A 26,266-nucleotide genomic window follows, 5' to 3' on the forward strand; every position below is an offset into this window, starting at 1 on the left:
TCAATAGGTATACTTAAGACAGAGGTTGATAGATTCTTGATTAGTCAGGGCATGAAGTGATACAGGGAAAAAACGAGATTGGAGCTGACAGGGAAAATGGCTCAGCCTTGCAGAAAAGGCAGAACAGACTTGATGGGCCAAATGGCTTAATTCTGCTCCGATATCTTAAGGTCTTATGAATACGTCAACTGTTTATTCATTTCCATGGATGTTGCCTGACCTGCTGAGTTCCTCCTGCATTTTGTGTGTTACTTGTGTATCCTAATATTTTCTCAAAAATTCCAGCTCATTCTCTTTGTGCAAGATGTTGATGATATGTGATAACTTTTTTGCATAGGTAAGTGCATTATTGATCACAGTCTATACAATGCACACGCAGAGAAAGGCATGTGATTATAATTAGGCAAAGTGTTGCTCTACTTAGAATTTATCAAATGCTTTCCGTGCATTGCTGCCAAGTTACCTCTGCTAAGATTTTCAAACTGTGTGCCTTCCATTGGGTGACCTTTCCTTTAAAAGCAGGACAGGGATGCATTAATTGTAAGAATATATAGCAAGGTGCAGTTTTGATTGGAGTGTAGCTTTGTGGCTGTAGTTTAACAAGCATTTAAACTTTCAACTATTGGCAGATAACTGATTTAGTGCTTTTTAATTAACAACAGGGTACATGAATGACTAAAGGTAAAGTACAACATCTGTCCACTTCAAAAATCTTCATTGTTTCTGCAGTGTTAGTTTTAACCACACCTATTAGCTTTCTGCTTGATCAAATATTTTGAAATAATGAGGCCAAATTGCTTGATATTTATATTGTTTTAATTTTTATCAGTATTTAAATGAAGCAAACTACTCTCTTGAATTTCTTTGTTCTACTGTGAATGCCCACAAGAAAATGAATCTCGGGGTAGTATATGGTGCCATACATGCTCTTTAATAATAAATTTGCTTTGAACTTTGAATTCTGAACTACTCCCTGGTATGTTATGAGTGTGATTCAGCTGATAGCAATGTTGCCTCTGAGGTAGAAGGTTCTCGGTTCAAGCCATACTTGAGCACAAAGATAGAGTACTCCATTGTCAGGGATACACCACTTTCAATAGACAGTAAACTGATTGGAACACATAAAAGATCCCTTGGTACTATTTCAGTGAAGACCTGGTGTTCAGGCCAATATTAATCCCTCATTCAACATTACTGAAAAATCAGGATATTTGCTGGCAATCACAATGTTGTAGTGAGGAGCTGGACGCAGGTAGGTTGTATTATTTCCAAACTTGCACAGTATTTAAGTTTTAGAAAAGTACTTAATTGGCCGTAAAGGACTTTGATTTCCTGAAGGAGATGTGAAAGGCACTTGATGAATGCATGACTTCTATTCTATAAAGGCAGTAACATATGTGCAATCACATCTTAGATACTTAACAAGATTTGACATGGCACTAAATCTTCTAACTTCTATAGATGTACTGTTGTTGAAGGTATCCTGACTAATAGCATCATGACTTGATGTAAGAAATCCAATGCAGAGGGTGCAAGGGGCTGTAAGAGATTAGTAGACACAGCCCAGTCCATCAGGGGCACAGTCTTCCCTGGCACTGACAGCATCCACAGGAGGCACTGTCTCTACAAGGCAACATATGCCAAAGTTCCTCAGCATCGTTTTTTCGCAGGTGAGAGGTAGAGATGCCTGAGGTCCTGCATCACCAGGTTCAGGAACAGTTGCTTTCCTACAATCATCAGGTTCTTAAACAGATCTGCATGTCCTTAGATCCAACTCAGGATCTTCCCTCATCATTTCTTTTTTGCAACAAACCTTGCTTTTGCACACTGAGTTTCTTATCCACTCTGTGGTATAGTTTCTAATATTTGATTAATGTATAATTATAGTCTGTATTGTTATCTGTACCTGCAAGCTTGTGTTGGAAAGACCACGACCGTCCACATCATTTGACATGGCACATAGAAAATAAATGAGTTTACATGACCCCTGAATATTGGTAGCATTCTTGCTGGCTTATAGAAAGTACTTTATCCTGATATTCTGTACTCAAGGTACCCTTCAGGTTAGATTTTACACCCTCTGCATTTTTAACCTGGAATTGTCACTTACACTGCAGTCATCAGCAGGCATAGGCTAGAGCTAAATTTCTCCTTAAACAAATTAATTGGTTATTATCATACGGATTTTTGTTGGACATTGCTGAGCACAAATTAGCTGCTGCTCCAGCTCTTTTGCTATAAAAGTGACAATAGTGATGAGAAGGTGTTATGGACTGTAAAGTACATTGGGCCGACCCGAGTCTGGCTAAAGCATTACATAAATTATTTTTTTTTTGCACTTTTCAACCAATCAGCAGCTCAGCTGTGTAGTTCTTAATGTACTGAAACTTCTAAAGTATTTGCTGAACAAAATGTTCTTCCAAGTGTGGAAGGACAAAATAGAAAACTCCCATTTAACTTCCCGCCTGCACACAAAAGGTAAATTTGACCTCAAAAGCTTTTACTGAACATTATTATTCTGAAATCTTTAATTGTTACTCTATTCAATGACACTTGAATAAACTATGAGAGTGAAACTGCTGAGTGAAGCTTCTGTTCTATTAGTTAGCCATGAGATCATAATTCATCATATCACTTTTACTGAAATGTATCAGGAAGTGCTAATATTTTGATGTGATTCATCACATACTGAGGAAAAGGCAGTGAAATTCCTATATTGAATAGAATTTAGAAAACATGTTATTGTTTTTCACATAACCAAAGGGAAATTAGAATCATTAGTAAATGCTTTGAGACCAGGAAAAATAAGTAACAATACTTTCAATTCAACACTGCATAATTCCATAAAATTAGAATCCAATGTTCCACAATTTCTAGATCTTTTTTTGGCTGAATAATCCCTGAAAAGATCACAATGGAAAGTGTACACATCGTGACTTGGTTAACTTTAACTTGCAAACTGGGTGAAATTGTCTGGCCATAAGATCCTTTTCAGAAATTAGCTCTTGTCATCTTTCACCTTACTCAGGAGAACTGCTTATCACTGATGATCTGACAGAAAATCGCTGCGGAATATATCACTAGCTTTAAGTGATGCTGCAAATGAAGTGTTTCACAGTGCCTAGGTAATTTCAATGCAGTTTCTTGACTCTGATCCACAACAGCAGTAAAAGGCAGAGAATAAATGCCAAGAGATTCTGTAGAGGCTGGAAATCCAGAACAACACACGGAAAATGCTGGAGGATCTCAGCTGGTCAGATGGCATCTATGGAGAGGAATAAACAATCAAAGATCCTTCATCAGGACATGATGAAGTGCTGATGAGGTATTGGCCCAAAATGTTGACTGCTTATTTTTCTCCATCGATGCTGCTTGACCTGCCAAGTTACTTCAGCACTTGGTGTGTGTTGCTCAGTAAAAGGTAGAGCATGAATTTGTACCACGTGGAAGAAACAATTCATTTATGTTCTTGTTAACTTCTCATTTTCCACAATTATGACTATAGTTATTAAGCCAAGTGGTGGTACTGCATTGGCAATGCTAGCTTGCATTTCTATCATTTTTAATGGAATAAAACCCAAAGGCCAAATGGAAAAATTCAGAGTGTTCAGTAAAAGTCTTGATGAGGCTTTGGGGTTCCCAAAAGGTAGGACAAAGTGAGGATATTAAACAGAGGAGAGCAATCTCTTGCCTCTGGGTCAGAATGTTTCAATCCAGTACATTTTCCAGACGGGTACTCTAGTGTCACTCCGAGAGTGTGCTGCACTGTTTAAGGTGCATATCCCAAGTGGTGAAATTATGGAAAAAGGGCAATAGAGTTTACTCAGTACCCTGGCCAACACTTACCCCTTGATCAATATTAAAAATCAGTGACTGAGATTTTACTGTGTATACATTAACTGTAATAATAATTCCAAAACAATTTCAACACACATAGCTTTAAGGCAAGGGGTAGATATTTAAGGGGCAAGGTTTGACACAGAGAGAAGTCATAAAAACATTACTGAAATATAGATTCTTTTCTATTTCACATACTTTAACAAAGCTATAATTTTTTTCAGAACAATTGGCTCAGATGCAATTGTGGGACCTGAATAAGGACAACGGGGCAAATTAGGAGGATGTGCTGATAGGGCTAGAAGAATCGGTGGAACCACTGTATGTGCAGGCCAATTGTTTGTGTGGCAAATTTCTAATTTACAGCGTGGATGATACAAACTACAGCTCTATTAGAAAGTCTTGTCCTTAGTCTCAAGCGTGTGTGGTAACAGATCTCATTCCAAAACTGCCAGTGTGAGGATCTAGGCCATTCTGCTAGTGCAGTACTGAAGGGTGACTGCAATTACAACGGAGTGTATTTCTGGTTGTCAAATTAAGCAGAGGCCTTTTTAGCACTCATACGTGTTTGTAAAGGATCTGATGTCGACTTTTAAAAAACTGAATTAATCCTGTTGTGTTGGACAGTACTTAACCCTCGTCATCTATTCTTAATACTTCATATTCTCTGAACTTTGGATCTACAGTTTATTGTTTATGAGATTATCTATTGAAAATCTGATACCCTTAGAGGTTGATCAGAGTAGATGTCTCCATGAGTGGGAGAGTTTGAAAATATGGGAGACCAAAAACCAGATTTAAAGCAGCTGTTAAAATTATAAGGAGAGAAGGAAAGTGTTTTCCATTCCAAAGGATAATAGGAATCTGAATCAGATTTAATATCACCGGCATATATCGTGAAATTTGTTGTTTTTGTGGCAGCAGTACATTACAATACATAATAATAAAACAGTGAATAACAGTAAGAACTATATATTGAATAGTTAATAGTAGTGCATAATAGTAGTGAGGTAGTGTTCATGGTTACAATGTCCATTCAGAAATCTGAAGGCAGGGGGGAAGAAGCTGTTCCTGAATCATTGAGTGTGTGCCTTCAGGCTCCTGTACATCTTTCCTGACAGTAACAAGGAGAAGAGGGCATGCCCTGTGTGATGAGAGTCCTTAATGATGGTTGCCACCTTTTTGAAGCATCAGTCCTTGAAGGTGTCCTGGATGGATGCTACAGAGGCTAGTGTCCATGATGGAGCTGACTGAGCTCACAACTTCCGGCAGTCTCCGGTATGGGTTTCAGTCCTGTGCAGTAGCCCTCTCCCCCATACCAGATGGTGATGCAACCAGTTAGAATGCTCTTCTTTGCACATCTGTAGAAATTTGAGAGGGCATTATGTGACATATCAAATCTCCTGAAACTCATAATGAAATATAGCCGCTGACATGCCTCCTTTGTAACTGCATTGATGTGTTGGGTGCAGGATAGATCCTCAGAGATGTTGACACACAGGAACTTGAAATTGCTCACCCTCTCCATTTCTGTGAGGACTGGTGTGTGTTCCCTCATCTTACCCTTTGTCATGGCTCCAATCAGTTCTATGGTCTTACTGGCATTGAGTGCAAGGTTGTTGCGGCAACACCACTCAACTAGCTGATATACCTTGCTCCTATATGCCTACTCGTCACCACTGAAATTCTGCCGACAATAATTGCATTGTCAGCAAATTTACAGATGGCATTTGAGCTGTACCTGGCCACACAGTCAAGATGTATGGAGAGTGGAGCAGTGGGTTAAGCACACATCCTTGAGGTGCGTTAGTGTTGATCATTAGTGAGGTGGAGATGTTATTTCCAATCTGCACAGACTGTGGTCTTCTGGTTAGGAAGCCCACAGTCCACGAGGAGTCTAGAATTCACTGCTGGAAATGACAATAAATTCAGCAATCATTGTCACATTTTAAAATAAAAAAATTTGGATGTCTACCTAAAGATTTCTGATGTGATACGGACAGAAGGTCTGGATGATCAGAATATGCCTGCGAGCTGTCTTGACTGGCACAGAAAGATACAATTTTGGGCCTTCAGTTTGCATACATTATAGAAGATGAATTAGGCCAATTGCCCCATCAAGTCTGCTCTGCCATTTCGTTATGGCTGATCCAATTTTCCTCTCAGCCCCAATCTCCTGCCTTCTACCCATATCCCTTCATACCCTGACCAATCAAGAATCTATCAATCTCTGCCTTAAATTTACATGAAGACTTGGCCTCCACAGCTGCCTGTAGCAAAGAATTCCACGGACCCTCCACTCTCTGGAAATTCCTCCTCATCTCCATTAGAAAAGGATGCCCCTCTACTCTGAGGCTGTATCCTTTGGTCTTAGACTCTCCCACCATAGGGAACATCCTCTCCACATCCACTCTATAAAGGCCTTTCAACATTTGATAGGTTGCAATTAGGTCACCCCTGATTCTTCTGAATTCTAGTGAATGCAGGCCCAGAGCCATCAAACGTTCTTCAATCCTGGAATCATTTTAGAAAACCTCCTTCGAACCCTCTCCAGTTTCAACATATCCCTTCTAAGATAAGGGGCCCAAAACTGCTTACAATACTCCAAGTGCGGCCTCACCAGTGCTTTATAAAGTCTCAATATTCCATCCTTGCTTTTGTATTCTAGTTCTCTTGAAATGAATGCTAACATTGCATTTGCCTTCCTCACCATGGACTCAACCTGCAAATTAACCCTTAGGGAATCCTGCAGAAGGACTCCCAAGTCCCTTTGCACTTCAGCTTTTGATATTTTCTCTCCATTTTGAAAATGGTCAACCCTTTCAGTACTTCTACCAAAATGTATGGCCGTACACTTCCCATCACTGTATTCCATCTGCCAATATCTTTTTCCATTCTCCTAACCTGCCTAAGTCCTTCTGTATTTCCTTAAAGCTACCTGCTCCTCCACCTATCTTCATATTGTCTGCAATCTTTGCAACAATTCCATCAAGGCTTCCTTTATTCCACTCTTTGCCTCCTGCCAATCACCACTGCTTTATGCATGCTAGAATCTTTTCTGTATGGGCACATAGTTTGTTAAGCAGTCTCACATGAGGCACCTTATCAAAGACCTTCTGAAAATCTAAGTACAAAACATCAAGCGATTCTCCTTTGTCTATCCTGGTTGTTATTTCTTCAAATAATTTCAACAGATTTACCAGACAAGATTTTGCCTTGAGGAAACCATATTGACTACGGCCTATTTTATTACGTGACTCGAAGTACCCTGAGACCTTATCCTTAATAATCGACTCCAACGTCTTCCCAACTACTAAGGCCAGACTAACTGGCCTATAGTTTCCTTTCTTCTGCCTATCTCCTTTTCTGAAGAGTGGAGTGACAATTGCAATTTTCCAGTATCCCGGAACTATTGCAGAATGTAGTGATTCTTAAAAGATCATTACAAAAACCTCCACAGTCTCTTAAGCCATCTCTTTCAGAACTCTGGGGTGTACACCATTTGGTCCAGGTTACTTATCTACCTTCAGACCTTCCAGTTTCCCAAGAACCTCCTCTTTAGTTATGGATCTTCACACACTTCATGACCCCTGACAACTGGAAATTCCACCATACTGCTTGTCTCTTTTATAGTGAAGACTGATGCAAAATACTTATTCAGTTTGTCTGCCATTTCCTTCTCCCCCATTTCTACCTCTCTGATATTGCTTTACAGTGATCTGATATCCACATTTGCCTTTTTTACACTTCATGTATCTGAAGAAACTTTTGATATCCTCTTTAATATTATTGACTAGCTTATTTTTGTATTCCATCTTTAATTTCTCAATTACTTTTCAGTTACCTTCTGTTGGTTTTAAAAGCTTCCAAATCCTCTAACTTCCCTCCAATATTTGCTTTATTATATATCATTTCTTTAGCTTTTATGTTGGCTTTAACTTCTCTTGTTAGCCATGGTTGTGTCTTCTTTCCTTTAGAATACTTCTTCCTCTTTGAGATACGTATATCCTGTGCTTTCTGAATTGTTTCCAGAAATTTCAGCCATTGCTGCTCCACTGTCATCCCTGCCAGTGTTCTTTTCCAATCAATTCTGGCCAACTCCTCTCTCATGCCTCTGTAATTCCCTTTACTCCACTGTAATACTGATACATCTGACTTTAGCTTCTACTTTTCAAATTTCAGGGTGAATTCAATCATATTATGATCACTTGCCCCTAATGGTTCTTTTACCTTAAAGTCTCTAATCAATTTTGATTCATTGCACAACACCCAATCTAGAATATCTGAACATCTAGTGAGGTCAACCATGAGCTGCTCTAAAAAGCCATCATGTAGGCACTCTAGAAACGCCCCCTCCTGGAATCCAGCACCAATCTACCTGCATATTGAAGTCCCCCTTGGCAATTGTAACACTGTTATTGATAATACCAGTCCTGCGGAAAGATTATATCTCCAGTCCTCTGGAAAGCAGAACTCTGAAGGCAGATGAGAATTCATTTGAACGGTCTATTGCTGTCCAACAGACTTCTGACGTTTCTACAATTCCTTGCAGTTCAATTATCACTGTCTAGTCCTATTTGGTGAAGCCCCCTCTCCATATTAAGCCTAATCTTCCTATGAGTTGTGCTTGCTGATTGGTACAATTAAAGCTTGAGCCATAATTTCCTCTAAATCTTGTGACCTCTAAATTTATGCAAGCACATTACAATGCTTGTAACTGCTTCTCTGGGCTACTGAATCACTTGCCCTAAAGTTTCCGAAGGTACCGGAAACCCCTTTTTCCTCATATTGCATGTTAATCAGGAATTCAAATGAAACCTCAGGTGTGTTCAGAATTCAACCTTTAATAGGAAATTGTACTGCATGTAGGCCGATGTGAGGAGAATTTAATGTAGGGTTGTTTCATCTCTTTTCTGTATATTTGAATTCCAATTTCCATTACACCATTTCACATAAGCGCTGTCTCCTGATTTTATTTCATTAAATTACAGAAGCACTTTATCACTGAGAACAGATAAATGTAAATACACTTTACGTACATCACAGCAGGAATATTGTTCCATATGGGATTTCAATTTATGGCTAACCGAATTGCAATCAGTGAACTCAGTAAAACAAAGCAACTCTCACAAATAAAGAATATTGCAGTGAAAATAGATTACATTACAATGTGATAAGAACACATTTTAATTGACTTTTAATTCCTCTTTCAAACTCAGTAATATGAATATATTGACTAAACCTATTTTTCTGCTAAAATCGGTAATATCAATAACAGTGACTAAATTAAATGAACAACTGTAGCTTTTAAGAGGAATTATGAATAAATCTACTGTGTTAAATCTCTTGTTTAGTCCTTAGGGATATTGAAAATGACAGCAATTTAGTCACAGAAGTGGGAATAAAGATGGTAGAGCTCACTTCTCCACAAGGCAATTGGCTGAATAATCAAAGCCACAGGCATTCACTGCCACACAGTGCAACAAGAGCTGATATACGAGTAGCAATTACCACTACAGTTTGCAGTTAATTCTATGCCAGCTTTAGCTGGAGTTAAAATCATTGACAAGGCATTTTGTTCACCATTCCTAGATTGCAAAAGCTAGTCAAGGTCTGTTTGTGCATGACAAATTGCCCTGATTCTACCCTCCATATTATCTCTTGTTTGGCTTTTATTTATATTTAAGTAGAAATATGAAGCATGCAATTAGTGGAGAACATCATACAGTTTTATAAGAGCTGCTGCACCAATATACATTTATATTTCACGGATAGGTGTATAATGTTCAAGCAAGTTGTATGTTGTACAAAACTCTAGAGCCTCTAATGCCATAAGCTTGCAGTAGCCCATTTAGCAACTAATTGGATGCAACATCAAAGCTACATCTAAGTTCACTCAGAGATGTAGTCAGCAAGAGTTGTCATGTCAAGCTTTGACATGAATTTAATGCTTCAGTGTTCACCAGAGAAGGATTTGAATGGCTGTGAGCTGGCCTTTTTTGCACCACCTAATTGAGGCTCAGTTAAGGCAAGTTCCACGATGTAACACATACTGTATGATGCCAATGTTGGTGTTAAACCCACATATTTTGTAGGTTTCTCTGTCTCGTGCACCTTCAAAGACCAACACTGGAAAATAGCAGGCAGGGTGATTAGCCTCCAGGGAAACCTGACTTCCTTCTTCAACGTTGAGTGATGGTGCCAACTTTAAAGGAATCATTCTCAGTAAAGAACATAGCAGTAAGCTCTGTTTCCCAAGCAAAGTGAGTAATCTTCAATATTTCAAAGTTCATTGTCTGAACCTGTGAATCATGGAAGTATGTTATATACTCATTATCATCCCAATCCTCAATATGTACACTTACCAGCTTTCCTGCTATATGTGAGCGACCTCACAATACGTTTGATGTAGACCAGGAGTGATGAGCAGGTTAGCAGCAATGCCAGTAGGTGATGGCCTACATCTCCATCTACATTCCACTTCCATTGCTTTTGTGAAAGCAATCAATATATCTGAAATCAATTACCTCTGACGAAGGGTCTCGGCCTGAAACATCGACTGCACCTCTTCCTAGAGATGCTGCCTGGCCTGCTGCGTTCACCAGCAACTTTTATGTGTGTTGCTTGAATTTCCAGCATCTGCAAAATTCCTGTTGTTTACCTCTTCGCTTTAGTTTCTCAGTTTCTTTTATGAAGCTCAAAAAGAACCTAATTCAACTCTTAACCAACATGAAACCAGCTGCACAACTTTTAAAGCTGCTGCTAGAACATTGGGAGCAGTACGTGCTTGGGGCATGAATATATCAGATTGGATTGATTGATGTAAGATAAGGTGATAGGAAAAAAAAACAGAAAAGTTGAAGCCACCACCAATACATTCCCTTCCCCTTCCCTATCAGAATTGCAAAGGGACCATCCCTTTGCAATTCCATATTTTACTCTTCCATCTTCACCTCATTACACTCACCAATGTTCACTTTTCAACGGAACCACAATAGATGCAATACTTCTCCTTTTAATTCTCCACTTCTTTCCATCTTAGGAACTCCAACATGGTGAAGCAGTGATACACTTGTATTTGGACAAAGGACGTAGAACAGTATAGCTCAAGAATAGGCCCCAAGATCTGCAAATGATGCCCAATCAAAGTAATCCCATCTACCTACCCATGAACTATATCTGTATGTTTCTATCCCTATCTATATGCCTCTTCAACCCTGTTATTGACTCCGCTTTCTCTACTTCCCCAGGCACCTACCACCCCCTCACCTCTCTCATCTGCTTTAACCTTGCCCCTCCCACTTTAAACCTATGCTTTCTTGTACTTGATACTTGCACCCTGGGAGAAAAACTCTACCTACGGCTCTCAAAAATAATTATATATTTTTATCAGGTTTCCATTCATCCTCCAGTGTTGCAGAGAAAACAATCCAAGTTTGTACAATGTCTCCTTATACTGTAGATAGACTCTCCAATCCAAGTTCAGTTTTAATTGTCACTCAACCACACATGAATACCCATGAATACAGCCAAATGAGACAGCGTTATTCCAGGGCCAAGGTACAAAACATAGAACCATACACAGAACAAGGCACATATAGCACATATAAAATAGCAAGCACATATAAGATAACAATAAAATACAGTCACAATAAGTTTATACTCCAAGAACCTGAGTCCATGATTTATGGCTTATGGTTTCATGGCTATCTGGAGAAAAGGAAGTTCAGGGTTGTTTACTTTAATAATTAATGAAACCTTGAACCTTTGCTCTACCCCACACAAATTCTTGATGCCTGTCCTTAATAAGTTCAAGCTTTTCCAAATGTGAGTAAATCCTATCATTAAGAATTCTCTCCAACAGCTTCTCCATCCTGTACTTTGCTGGGTTATCCCTACAGGCTCAATCGCTCACATACTGTGTTGAGAAAGTGATGGATAGATTTTGGATATTAAGGGCATCATTCAAAATAGATTTACTGGCAATGAGCTGATCTTATTGCATGGCAAAGTGTGCACAAGGGTGGAAATAGTGTATTCTGGGTTTCTCATGTTCCTTTAAGCGGTTGCTAGCTGTCTGAATTGCTAAATCAGCTAAATCAGCTAAATCTCCTATGGAAGCATGATGGTGCAAAGATGGCCAATCCATCTATCATGGTACATCTGATAGATTCAATTTACTGCAGTTTACTGAAATGACTTTTAAGGAAATGAATTTTTGTTAGATTATTTGGTACTTGTTAAAGCTGACAACTTCACTTTGCACCTGTTATCATTTAAAATATTAAGGTGGAGGGTGCAGTTCTTCAATAGTTCTTGCTGGACTTGAGTCATGAGCAGTTTTACAATAATAATATTCAATAGAAAATTGGTGAAAATTAAAAGCAAGGCCAACTATTAAGATCTGACACAGACTTAATAGGCTGAATAGCCTCCTTCTGTGTCATAATTATTTAATGATTTTATGACTAATTAGAAGCATTCTTCAAAATTAAAGCATTTTAATTTTATTATCAATCTGAACAGTCCTGACAGCAGAATAGATGGTGCTAATAAATGATGCTCTCACGATGTTAGCATATAAAACTGCGTATATGACTTTACCAATATATTCAGTGTCAGAACAGAATTACGATTTGTCACCATTGGCTTTTTTTTAGGATTGTTTCTGTGGATCTGCCTGATCTGTGAATGAAGAGGACTTTATGCTATTATGTAAGTGTTATGAATGCCATTGCTTTAAGCTGGTACAAAAGATTATATTGCAGAGATGGTATTAGGTAATGCATAAATATTTGCATGATTAAATATGAATAACCTTGCAAAGAGCAGTATTTTATTTATAAAGGTCAATACATCTGCTTTACACCCCCTGCTCTATAGTACTGATGTTCCATTTAAATCAAAGATTACCTGATACATTTAGTTTTGAAAATGACAGTTATATCATGTAGAAATATAAGGGAAGGCAGAAAAATGAATATATTAAAGCTACCATTTAATAATAAGCAATCTAAACATTTAGATAAAATGATTGGCAATCTGAACAGAACCAGTTTCTGAAATTACTACTTTCTGGAAATTGAATTATTGTTAGATTGTGTGGTGCTTGTTAAATCTGCTGTATTCACTTTGCACCTCTTATCATTTAGACTATTGCAGTGGAAGATGCACTTTTTCAATAGTTCATTGCTGGACTCTGGTCATGAGCATTCTGAACCGCTTTGTGATCATAACATTCAATAAAAAAATGACAGAAAAGTAAATGAAAGGTCCAGCTGTCAATTTAGAATTTCACATAAATATCACAACCAGAGGCTCAATTCAAGTCCTTAAATAAAGAATGATAATTTCTTTATGGCTATGGAATGTTTATTCAAATGAAGAGCTTGCAGCAAGGGAAAACAAATGCAGTTACCGGGAAAAAAAAGGATTACACTTAAATCAGTTTCAGATTATTTATAGTTTATGATTTTATGCACCAAACTGAGTATAGATCTAAATGATTTATAATTCAACCATATTATCTCTGTGAATTTTATCTTCAAGCTTAATCAGTGAATAACTCAGGCATAGATGGTCCTGTGCCCAACTGTGAAAGGAGGAGGTTAGGGAAAGGGGCTAGAAACCCCATCCCATAAAAACCCAGAGCTACAGAATCACCAACAGAAGCTCCAGGGACCTCATCCCTGGGAGGGGAAGGATCTTCAAGGATGGCTACCCCTGGGGACAACTTGAAAGACTGGCCCAGTACAGAGGGCTCTGGTGGCCTATGCCCCTGTAGGGATGTTGGCCTTAAGTAAGTGAGTTGGTCAGTGAATGATGCTCGAAGCTTGTGCAAGGTGTGTGTTTGTTTGTTCATTATGTGCCGTGTCGTATGACGCAAGTGATCATGGTCTTATGAACATGATTGTTCTCTGCAAATTTTTCTACAGAAGTGGTTTGCCGTTGCCTTCTTCTTGGCAGTGTCTTTATAAGACCGGTGACCCCAGCCATTATCAATACCCTTCAGAGATTGTCTGCCTGGTGTCAGTGGTTGTGAATTGCAGCAGCTACTCATATCACCATCCACCACCTGCTCCCATGACTTCAGGGTGGGGGCAAAACAGGTGATACACCTCGCCAAGGGTGATCTGCAGACTAGCCTAGGGAAGGAGCATTTTACACCTCCTTTGGTAGAGACGTATTTTCACCCCACAACCCAATGTGTGTGCAGTTACATTAAAGATCTAAGCATAAAATTTAAATAGCTTTGTGGATATGGTAATCATAATAATCCCATCCTGAACCATTTCATTCCTCCTTCATTCCCAGCAATCCTCCAGATGCTATCATCCTCTACACACTAGGGACAATTTAAATTGTCCAATTGACTTACCAACCAGCAAGTTTTTAGGATGTGGTAAGAGACCACATGTGGTTTTCAGTCGGGCGCCGGGCACTCGGAGAGATTTGGTGGGGGCCATGGTTGAGTGGTCGGTGACTTGGGCCGGCTCCCGCACTAGACTTAGTCTGGTGAGGAGGGTGTGAGGACACCCAGCAGGACTGAAAAAAACAAGACCTGACAAAGGGCTTGTGAGCCAACGGCCATCTTCCGTGGAAGAGATTAAAGCCTCACCACGTATCTACGAATCGTATGCTATGCACTTAGTTAGAAGAGACATGATGAATTTGGGTGCTGCTCCGTGTGCCTGGACCTGCCCAAAGCCTCCGCCTAAGGAAGGGCCGAGCTCGAAGAAGCGGCCGCGGCTGGAGGCTGACACGGCCTCGGGCTCGAGTTCGGCAGGGGCGGTGGCGGGCGGTGCCAAGGCGGCCAGCAAGAACAAACTGGAGGAGAGGCTGTAACCGGTGCTGTCGCAAGATCAAAGAAGATGGAGGTGCATAGCCGCCAACCCCGGATTCGGGACGGCACCCACTGACTGACTGACTGAAGAGACCAGAGAACTCAGAGGAAACTGACACAGGGAGAACATACAAGCTCCACGCAGACACCACCAGACATTAAAATTGAATCTGATTTACTGGAGCTGTGTGGTGGCAGCTCTGTCAGATGCACTGTGGTTCTACCCTTAGAATAGATTTTATGGGCTGATTTGAGTTCGTAGTTGATTATAGGCCCCAGACTGTTAGTGGTGAAACTTGGCTATATTAATGCATTGAATACCAAAGTTGTTATATGTGCCCTTTTGAGGCACAAATATTACTTGCTATTTACAGTATCAACTATGCCTGAAGCTTGTCTAGCTCTTTCTACTTAAACACGAGGAATTCTGCAGATGCTGGAAATTCAAGCAACACACATCAAAGTTGCTGCTGCGTTCACCAGCAACTTTGATGTGTGTAGCTCTTTCTACTTGTAGGCACAGACCACTTCATTGGCTGAGTAGTTGTGAATGGAATTTGACATTGCACACTCTCTGCATGTACAAAATACCATCACCACTCTCAGAAAACAGTGAGGACAACTGTTGGGCTGCCAGTGTACCTGAATTACTTATTTATTCTAGGGTAATCCTTGCCCTTGCCGTACATCCATCATGCTAGATTGGTGGTTCAACCTTGCAGCAAAAGGGCTGTCCCATAAATCCCATATGTTCCTTTCACCAAGGAGGGCTTACAAATACCAGACATGCCAATAATGAAAGCCATTTTGGACTCAGCCATCAGGCTTAGCTGCCTTTATAATTCCCAGGAGGGACTGACCAGAACTCTGCAAATTCTTGCCACAAAGTACATGACAGAAATCAGCCAGCATTGCAAAAGAATGTTTTTCACTTGTCTGAATATGTGTAACCTCAACCACACTAAAGAAACTTGACCTCATGCAGAACAAAGTAGCTAGCTTGGGTAATACTGCGCCCTCTCCCATAAACCACATTGAATAACAACTGCACACTGTAGCTTCAGAGTGTATCATCTACAAATGGATGGCATCGGCCTACCTAGGCGTCTTCAGATGCACGTGGAAAACTTACCAACCTGAGAGAAGCTAGCAGTTTTAAGATCCACAGAACCGTTGCCATGGTCATATATTAGAGGATGGAATGACATTGCACTCTAACAGTCCCACTGAATTTATAAGTATAACAGTTATAGTCTAAGCTCACAAGTTATCATAAGGCTTCCACTGTAGCACTTAGAAGCTGGGTATCTTCTGCTGCTGCTACAAGGAATCCTGGGACCTCAGCCAAAAGCCACTCTTTGTTGGAAAGGATGGTTCTACACAAAATCAGAACCGGATTTCTCCATGCTCTTTGAAACTGGCTTTTAGGCAGCTTTGCCAATACCCCAAGTATCTCACTCTATGCGCCAAACAGGTAGTCTGTCCCATCTAATTCGTGCAGCTCTGAGTGTCAGATGGAGAGACTTGATGCCTTCCTGGGGGACAGCAGTCAGTGGCCGGGGTCATTTTATAAGGACAAAAGCACAAAGGTGTGATCATGATAAAAGAGGAATCAACAGGTTTAGATTTAGACCACCTTGCAGGAGCAACATGAAAGGCCACAGACTTGATGTTCAAAATTATGGGATTTATCAAAAAAAAACTGGTGTGCACTAGGAGACCAGTCAAAGCTAATGAATTGAGCATGAATTTGGTACGGCTTTTACATTCTCATTCGACAAGATTACCTTTCAAACTATATTTTGATAACAGACTGGTGGCTATTGGAAGACTTAATTAAGTAACAGACTAGCTTCTGATTACGAAACAAAATGATTACCTGCAGATCTAACAGCAAATCCAATTTTTTAATTACAACACCGGGTGCATGCTATAACATAATTAGTGAGGTTCCTGAAACTTGTATGTAGTCATTTGCTGCAATCCATGCCTCTTCTTTAAGGCTTAGTCTGCGGTCCCCTGTTACCACATTCGCACAAACTACATCCCTATTCCTATTTACTAGTTAGTAGCCCTCACCATCCTTTCCCCTACAACATGCCCACAACATATAAAATTGTGGCGTGAAAGCCAGATAAGATTTTTCATATTTTGACCATTTGATAATTAGATGTACAATGTTAAATGCTACAGCCAGCCTTTGGAGCTTGGCAGTAGCTTTAGGTGTTGGCTGGTGAGCCATCAATTGAAGTCCATCTTGAGCAATGTTGTACAATATGGTTCTCTGTCTGGCCCCTTTATTTTTGATCTTCACCATGCACCTGATGACATTGTCCATTTATTTGGCCTTTCTTATTCAGGTCCTGACTGCATGTATGACACCTCACGCTAATGGAATTTTGTAATTAATTTGGAGGGCTTTCTGGCTCATCTGCACAAAGGACCTCTATCCTTACGTTCATCTTCTAATCAGGATGGTGTATGCAAACAGGGAAGACAGACTTTCTTTGCTGTTCTGCCTTGGTTTGCAACAGCTTCCCCAGAGCTGTGCATTAATGATTGAAGGGGATTAGAATTTTCCGCGTCAGAGATGCAAACATGTCTCATTTCAGTGACGCATGCCTGTCTTAGGTGCTGGAAATTCCCGAATGTATGCCGATATGGTAAGCAAGGCAATTAATGCTGTCTGAGTAACACTATTGCTTTAATGCTGGTGTCTGCGTGAATTGTGTCTGTAACTGATATTGAGACAAGCTGCTGACAGCTCCTTGCAAGTGGCAGCAAGAATTTTCCTGTGTGACCTGTTCTAATCCAGAGCACTTTTAATAAGGTTTGCAAAACAATGACTTGATAATAGCCCAATAACTTGCATGCACTGTTGATTAGTTTAAAATTAAAATTGTCTAATTTCCTTCTTTGTTCAAACACTTGTCACATTTAAACCTACATCGTCACTTTTGGAACTGCAAAATGAATAGATAATGCTGGTTGAATAGGATTTAACATTGCAATACAGATTCACTCCCTTTGACATGTAATCTATGATTCTGTTTCTCTCAGCAAAAAGGAATGAATGCAATTCTTTTTTCTTTATCAATTTATAATGACCATGAAGAGAATAATCTTTTGCCATCAGCAATTAGCTAAACAGAGGGGGGAAGGTATCTGGTGTTCAGACATAATTAAATCTAAATGCTAACTATAAAACTGATAGAAAGTATTGTAACCATTACTTTATAGCTTAGATATTTCATGGTGGATGAACCCTAAGATTGATTGTTAAAATTTGATGAAATTTGAGACAATTTAAGTTCTGCTTAATGTATTGTGTAATTAGTTTCTTATGAAAATGCTCTAATAGGGGCTATAGAGGTGAAAGATAATAAAGACTCAAGTCCTTCCTTATATACATATTTTATTCACTCAGTGACCACTTTTTTAGGTGCCTCCTATACCATTGCAGTGGCCACTGAGTGTGTGTTTATGGTCTTCTGTTGGTGTAGCCCATTCACTTCAAAGTTCGATGTGTTGTGCATTCAGAAATTCTCTTCTGCACACCTCTATTATAATGCATGGTTACTTGAATTACTGTTGCTTTCCTGTCAGCTTAAATCAGTCTGGCCATTTTCATCTGAACTCTCTCATTAAGACCATAAGACCATAAGACCATAAGACATAGGAGCAGAATTAGGCCATCTGGCCCATCGAGTCTGCTCCACCATTCAATCGTGCCTTTTTCCTATCTGCTTCTCAACCCCAGTTCATGGCCTTCTCCCCATAACCTTTGATGCCATGTCCAATCAAGAACCTATCAATCTCTGCCTTAAACACACCCTATGATCTGGCCTTCACAGCCGCATGTAGCAACAAAATCCACAAATTCACCACCCTTTGGCTAAAGAGGCACTTTTACCACAGAATTGCCACTCACTGGATATTCTTTTCCTTTTCATACTACTGTTGGCCGTTCATCAACAGGACTAGTTTAGGAAGCTCACTATGCAACTTTTAATTCACTGAAGCTCGCACTTTATTGTCTCTGCACAAACAACAACATAACTATATTGACCCCAGGCATACTTAGAATATGAACTCTACTATTCCCTTTGAACCAACACTCACTCAGACTACCTTTCCAATTTATAACATCGAAATAGGAGATCCCCATTGGCCAGACAATCGATCCTTTCTACTCCCACCCCTGGCATGGGGTTCTCCCTCACAATGGTGATTCTCTGAAAAGAGTTATCGCTGATAGCACAATCGAAGTGTCCATTTTTATGTTGAGGCAATGGAACGGAAGATCAACAAGTATGTGAAGAAGTGGCTTGGAGTACCGAGCAGCCTCACCAATGTTGCAATCCACAGTAGCCAGACAAAGCTTACCATCCCAGTGCAATCCCTTGTTGAGGAGGTCAAGGTAGCCAAGGTAAGATCATTCTTGATGCTTCGAGACTCAAAAGAGCCTGTCATCAAGAACACCCAGCTAGATGTGAGATCAGGCAGGAAGTGGTCAGCCCATGTAGCAGTTGATGAGACAGAGTCTAGACTGAAGCACAAGGTGATGGTTGGGGCTATCCAGCTAGGCCTCCAGGGACTTGGATGGACAATCCACAAGTGGTGGTCATCTTCTACAGGTAAGGAGCGCCGTGAGCTTGTAACACAAGAAATACGACAGGTAGAAGAGGAGAAGAGGTTAGCTAAAACAGCTGGCCTGGCCAAACAAGGGGCTTGGACCTGGTGGGAAAGTGTTGAACAACGACGTCTATCTTGGAATGTTCTGTGGCAGATGGAACCACTCCGCATTTCTTTTCTATGCAGAGCAGCGTACGATCTGCTCCCAACACCTGCCAACCTCAGCACCTGGTATGAAGATAAGACAGACAGGTGTGCTGCTTGTGGCGAGAAGGGAACACTTCAACATATTTTGAGTGCATGCAGAGTCAATCTTTCCAGCGGCATGTACACTTGGAGACATAACAACATTCTCAAAGTTGTAACAGAAGCGGTTGAGCAGAGAGTACTGTAGCACAACTTATCTCATGCCCCATGCTGCACAGAACATCGCATATCATTTGTGAAAGAAGGCTCCAAGTCAAGGGTGTACAGTGCAGGCTCACGATCAAGCATACTTTCTTCAGCCAATGATTGGTGTGTCAAGGCTGACCTGGACAGGAAAGACAGTTTCCCGGAGCAAATAGCTTTCACAACATTGCGTCCAGATATAATCGTATGGTCTGACACCAGTAGAGAAGTGGTTATTGGTGAACTCACAGTCCCGTGGGAAGACAGCATCGATGAAGCCCATGAGTGCAAGTTAACCAAGTATGCAGAATTAAAATCAGAGTGCAAAGACAGAGGGTGGTAGATCTCATGTTATCCATTCGAAGTAGGCTGCCGTGGGTTTATTGCGTTCACTCTCCAGAAGTGGCTGCGTGACCTTGGCTTCACTAGAAGAGAGATCAAGTCAACCAGCAGGGCTGTAGCTGAGGCAGCAGAGAAGGGATCAGCATGGGTGTGGACCAAGTATGTCCAGAGGGGCAGATAGTCAGACAGTGTATACATATCTTGCAAACCCTTCAGTAGTTGCATAGACACCTGAACAGCAGACTATCTGTTGGATGGAAGTGACCAACAACTCTGATAGAGGCAGATGCCAAGTTTTTAAGCTCACCAGTGGGAGGTGGTGCTTTAGTACTGCTGGCCCACCACCTCGAGGGAGTCTTGATCATAAGTGGGCCAAAACTCCTGAAGACAGGTGGCAGATCAACTGATGATCCCACTGGTGATAGCACAGGACAATTAACATCTTAGTCCACGTGTATTTTGTAACTCTGTTCATTCCTTACCAATTCACATGTAACATTCCAGTGTCATTGGATACACATCACCTGTTTAACCCTTACCACCTTTTAATCGGCTTCAGTTCAGGGCTACAGCCCACATTGTTCTATGGCTTCTACACCCCCCGCCCCCCCAACCTTGTAGATTTGTTGCTTTCAACTCTGTCTGGACCAAACCTGTCAAACCAGGTGACCTGAACGCTGAGTCTAATGAGATTACAGATTGCTTCGTCAGTAGGTCTGGCACTTTACATAATAAATAGCTACTCATCTGAGAATGGTCTCAGGTTTAGCAGGTCATTGCCTGAAGTTCTTTGTGATTCCATTGTTCTGATTTGATTATCCCAGAGCAAGATTCAATTCAGAGTCCACAAGATGGTGGTGGTGGTGGGGAGGAGTGGGGGGGGGGGGGAACTCAAGGATAGTCTCACAAAATGAGTGTCTCCATCCCACTGTCCTTGACCCATTCAAGTTTCTTCCATATTTCAAATCTGCCATGGCTAACACTACTCTCTGTAAACTCTAGAGCTCGTTGTGCTTGAAATTCCCAAGAGATCAGTATTTTCTGTGATACTCAAACCTCCCCTTCTGGCACCCAGCAATCATTCCATGGTCGGTCACTGAAATCATATTTCTTCCCTAATTTTATGTTTGGTCTGAACAGCTGAACTTCTTGACCATGTCTTTATGACCTTATGCATTCAGTTACTGTTAATGATTGGTTGATTAGATACTTGCTTAATGATCTGGTGTACAAGTGCACCCAATAACAAAGCCACTGAGTATACGTTTAGAGACACTGAAACCTGCATTGATTATCAAATGAGAAGATCAGCTATAATGCATATAATTTTATAATGCATAAAATTATTGGATTCATTATGAGAGAATGGAACAGATTGGCAATAAACTTTAGTTTTATAAAAAGTAGATGTGTTTAAAATCATAAATTGCATAGTCCAATTAAAGCCCTTATGGGGAAAGGGAGTCTGTTACATCAAAACTGAGCTGCTTTATTGGTTTTTAAATGCAGTCTTTGCAGTTCATTAAAAAACAAGTAACAGAAAATAAGTTGTTGGTGTGTTTCTTTCCAAGGCAATATCTATATTTACCTAAATACACTCAGAGGCTATTTTATTCGGCAAAATTTTCATCACTAAAGATTATAAACCATCCAACTTTAGTAATCACTGATTATCAAAGTTCAAAGCAAATTTATTATTAAAGCATGTATTTGTCAACATATGGTACTCTGTGATTCATTTTCTTACAGGCATTGAGAGTAGAGCAAAGAAATACAAAGAATCAATGAAAAGCTATACAACCATAAATAAAAACTGATGGATAACCAATGTACAAAGGAAGAAAAACCATGCATTACAAATAGATAGATAGAAAGAAAGTACTGAGGGGATGAGTTGTAGAGTTCTTGAAAGTGAGTGCATAGGTTGTGGTAGGTCCATAGGATTATATAATCACTCAAAACAGTTCTATTTATTGTGGTTGTTTTAGATATTATTAACTAATTGATAATTGTGGATTCGGAACAATACACAAGATCCCAAATAAGTGCATTTCCTTCCCCTCTGAATGCTTTGAACTAGTTGTTTTCCCCTTGGCTCCCATGAGCTTTTGGGTACAATGGTGGTTTAAACATCCAACAATATTTTTTCAGCAGTAGTAATCTGTAATGATACAGCCAGGGTCATTCTCCAGTAAAACCAATGGATAAAAGTGTGCAAAATTAATGAGTAAAAAGCTTGTGAGAAAGTAAATAACAGCACCATGGACATCTTTCAGAGAGTACTTTGATCAACTTTGCACAGGCTTAGTAACTACTCAGGCAGATCCTCTAAGTGGTAGAGAGGTCAATTTCACAGCAATTATTTGGTTTCTGATTGCATATCTGAAAGTAAGCCTGATTAAATCACAAGAGGATTCTGTTCATGGAAGACAGTATTAAACTTTGGTATTGCTTTTCACAGAGCTTATCGTTTTTGAATATTTAAAGTTCATATTTTCAGCACCTTGATATCACCTGGAAGACAAATATTGCTTTTCCTTGCTTGATCTTAAACTGCTGGGGTTCTTCCAAAATGCTGTTGTGTACGGATTATAAATCACCAAGTGCTGGATGACTTGCAGGAAATCTTGCAGCTTATGGTGCTCCAAAGGATCTGAATTCCTTGTCCTTCTTCATAGGCTTGGGAGATGCTTTTGGAGTAGTCTAAGCAAGTAACTCCAATGCATTTATAGATAGTAAACACCGCAACCATCTTGTGCTGGTGATGGAGGGAATGAACGTTTAGGGTGGTGGATGGGTACCTATCATCACTGGACTGCTCCAAATTGTTTGAATGCTGTTGGAGATGCAGATAAGTGAGACTACTTCATCATATCTTTCCATACATTGCAAAAAAAAAGCTTTGCTGTATCAACCAGTGTATCACTTGCTACAAGACACCTTGTCTCTGTAGCTACAGCATTTATTTTTCCGGTCAGTGGAAAACCAGAGTCAATGACTGTAATACCACTAAATATCAAATGCATTCCCTGGTTGGATATGTTTACTGTCAGACATTTTTGTGACTTTCTTGGCACTTCTCAGCCCATGCCTAAATGTGGTGTAACCCAGGATAATTAAACCGGAAGTTATAATTTAGAAAGTTCTACCTGTGGAGGGATGTAAACAAGGTTTACCAATTTAAAAAAAAACGAGAATTTGATTTAAAAAAACACTGTGTGAGGGAAGGGTGTGGCTGGACACAGGACGTACAAGGAGAGAAACGTAGCAATCAAGTCAAGTCAAGTCACCTTTTATTGTCATTTCGACCATAACTGCTGGTACAGTACGCAGTAAAAACGAGACGTTTTTCAAGACCATGGTGCAACATGAAACAATACAAAAACTACACTGAACTATGTAAAAAAACAACACAAAAACTACACTAGAGTACAGACCTACCCAGGACTGTATAAAGTGCACGAAACAGTGCAGTCATTACAATAAATAATAAACAAGACAATATGCACAGTGGAGGGCAGTAGGTTGGTGTCAGTCCAGGCTCTGGGTATTGAGGAGTCTGATGGCTTGGGAGAAGAAACTGTTACATAGTCTGGTCGTGCGAGTCCGAATGCTTCGGTGCCTTTTGCCAGATGGCGGGAGTTTGTATGAGGGGTCCGTGGGGTCCTTCATAATGCTGTTCGCTTTATGGATGCAGTGTGTGGTGTAAATATCTGTAATGGCGGGATGAGAGACCCCGATGATTTTCTCAGCTGACCTCACTATCCGCTGCAGGGTCTTGCGATCCGAGATGGTGCAATTTCTGAACCAGGCAGTGAAGCAGCTGCTCTCAATACAACCTCTGTAGAATGTGGTGAGGATGGGGAGGGTGGGAGATGGACTTTTCTCAGCCTTCGCAGAAAATAGAGACTCTGCTGGGCTTTCTTTGCTATGGAGCTGGTGTTGAGGGACCAGGTGAGATTCTCCGCCAGGTGAACACCAAGAAATTTGGTGCACTTAACGATCTCTACAGAGGAGCCGTTGATGCAGTGGAGAATGGTCGCTCCGTGTCTTCCTGAAGTCAACAACTATTTCTATTGTTTTGTTCACATTCAGAGACAGGTTGTTGGCTCTGCACCAGTCCATTAGTCGCTGCACCTCCTCTCTGTATGCTGACTCATCATTCTTGCTGATGAGACCCACCTTGGTCGTGTCATCGGCGAACTCGATGAGGTGGTTCGAGCTGTGTGTTGCAGTACAGTGGTGGGTCGGCAGAGTGAACAACAGTGGAATGAGCCCTGGGGGGCCCCCGTGCTCGGTGTGATGGTGTTGGAGATGCTGCTTCCAATCCAGACTGACTGAGGTCTCCCAGTCAGGAAGTCTACGATCCAGTTTCAGAGGGAGGTGTTCAGGCCCAGTAGGCTCAGCTTTCCAATCAGTTTCTGAGGAATGATTGTGTTGAATGCTGAACTGAAGTCTATGAACAGCATTCGAACGTACATGTCTTTTTTGTCCAGGTGGGTTAGGGCCAGGTGGAGAGTGATGGCAATGGCGTCGTCTGTTGAACGGTTGGGACGGTAATGATTAGAAGCTGAAGACATGAACTGTTAAGAATGGAATTAGTAGTGACTATCCTTACCCTACTAATTTGAAACCCTCAGGGTGAAACCCCTGGAGGAGAGACAATAGTGATTAAAGATTTATTGAAGCTACAGCTATAACACGCAGCAGCTTTAACGAGACAATATTGGCAGAGACCAGTGTCCAAGATCCCTACCGTGTAGTCGGGAATTAGTTCTGCAAAATAATGCCAAGGCAATTTGGTCAAGCTTTTGTACAAGTTTGTGAATTGACTTCCTGTGAATGATAAACTATTTTATTCCAATGAACCAAGAAACAAGATGGAGAGCCACCCAAGATGAGGAACCAGCGTGGGAATGAAATATGTAACAACGGAGGGGATTTAATATTTTTGGGTGTATGTGTTTATTTTCATTCAAAGAATCTGAATTTGATTTCTGCAAGAACTGGTTATTTTTGCGAAGGTTTTGGTAAGTTACTGAATGAGATTTACTTTGTTTAAGAGTTGTAATGTTCGAGAATTGTTGTGAAAGGAGATAAATTGTATATATGATTTTTGAATTAGAATTTAAACTTGTGGATATAATGCCTGGAAATGAAACTGAAGTCAACTATAATACTTGAGAATAGGAATATATTTGTTTTTCTAACTAACGAGGGATAAGTAAAAAGGAAAGTTTAGTCTGTAAACTTTTAAATAAAGAACAACATTAGATCTAATTAGTTAGAGGGATTAGAGTAATAAAGGAATCTCACTGATTCTAATCAAAAAGGAATTTGTTGTGGTTTGATATTTAAGATTTGGAAACCAAACAGAATGTTTGAATTTTGAATTATTCTTGCTCATGTAAATATTTTGTACGTATTGTTTTCTTTTCTTATAAACAAAACCCTTATCCCTAGAAGTGTGTGAAACATAGAATAGAAACATAGAAAACTTACAGCACAATACAGGCCCTTCGGCCCACAAAGTTGTGCCGAACATGTCCCTACCTTAGAAATTACTAGGCTTACCCATAGCCCTCTATTTTTCTAAGCTCCATGTACCTATCCAAATGTCCCTTAAGAGACCTTATCGTATTTGCCTCCACCACCATTGCCAGCAGCTCATTCTATGCACTCACCACTCTCTGAGTTAAAAACTTACCCTTGACAACTCCTCTGTACCTACTCCCCAGCATCTTAAACCTGTGTCCTCTTGTGGCAACCATTTCAGTCCTGGGAAAAAGCCTCTGACTAGCCACATGATCAATGCCTCTCATCATCTTATACGGCTGTATCAGGTCACCTCTCATCCTCCATCGCTCCAAGGAGAAAATGCTGAGTTCACTTAACCTACTCTCATAAGGCATGCTCCCCAATCCAGGCAACATCCTTGTAAATCTCCTCTGAACCCTTTCTGTGGCTTCCACATCCTTCCTGTAGTGAGGCGACCAGAACTGAGCGTGGTACTCCAAGTAGGGTCTGACCAGGGTCCTATATAGCTGCAACATTACCTCTCAGCTCCTAAGTTCAATTCCACGATTCATGAAGGCCAATATACCATATGCCTTCTTAACTACAGCATCAACCTGCGCAGCTGCTTTGAGCGTCCTATGGACTCGGACCCCAAGATCCCTCTGATCCTCCACACTGCTAAGAGTCTTACCATTAATACTA

At 40.4% G+C, this 26,266-nt stretch overlaps 1 long non-coding RNA gene across 1 annotated transcript in view; it reads left to right on the top strand.

Moving 5' to 3' along the window:
- Window positions 1–12,495: 12,495 nt before the first annotated feature.
- The window catches only part of LOC140210313 (uncharacterized), a 133,570-nt gene continuing 119,799 nt past the window's right edge, over window positions 12,496–26,266 (top strand). The window contains exon 1 of the long non-coding RNA XR_011889210.1: window positions 12,496–12,552. This is a non-coding gene — a long non-coding RNA (uncharacterized lncRNA). The remainder of the gene's footprint in view (window positions 12,553–26,266) is intronic.

This window comes from Mobula birostris, chromosome 15 (assembly GCF_030028105.1).
Source record: "Mobula birostris isolate sMobBir1 chromosome 15, sMobBir1.hap1, whole genome shotgun sequence".
Classification (NCBI taxonomy): Eukaryota; Metazoa; Chordata; class Chondrichthyes; order Myliobatiformes; family Myliobatidae; genus Mobula; species Mobula birostris.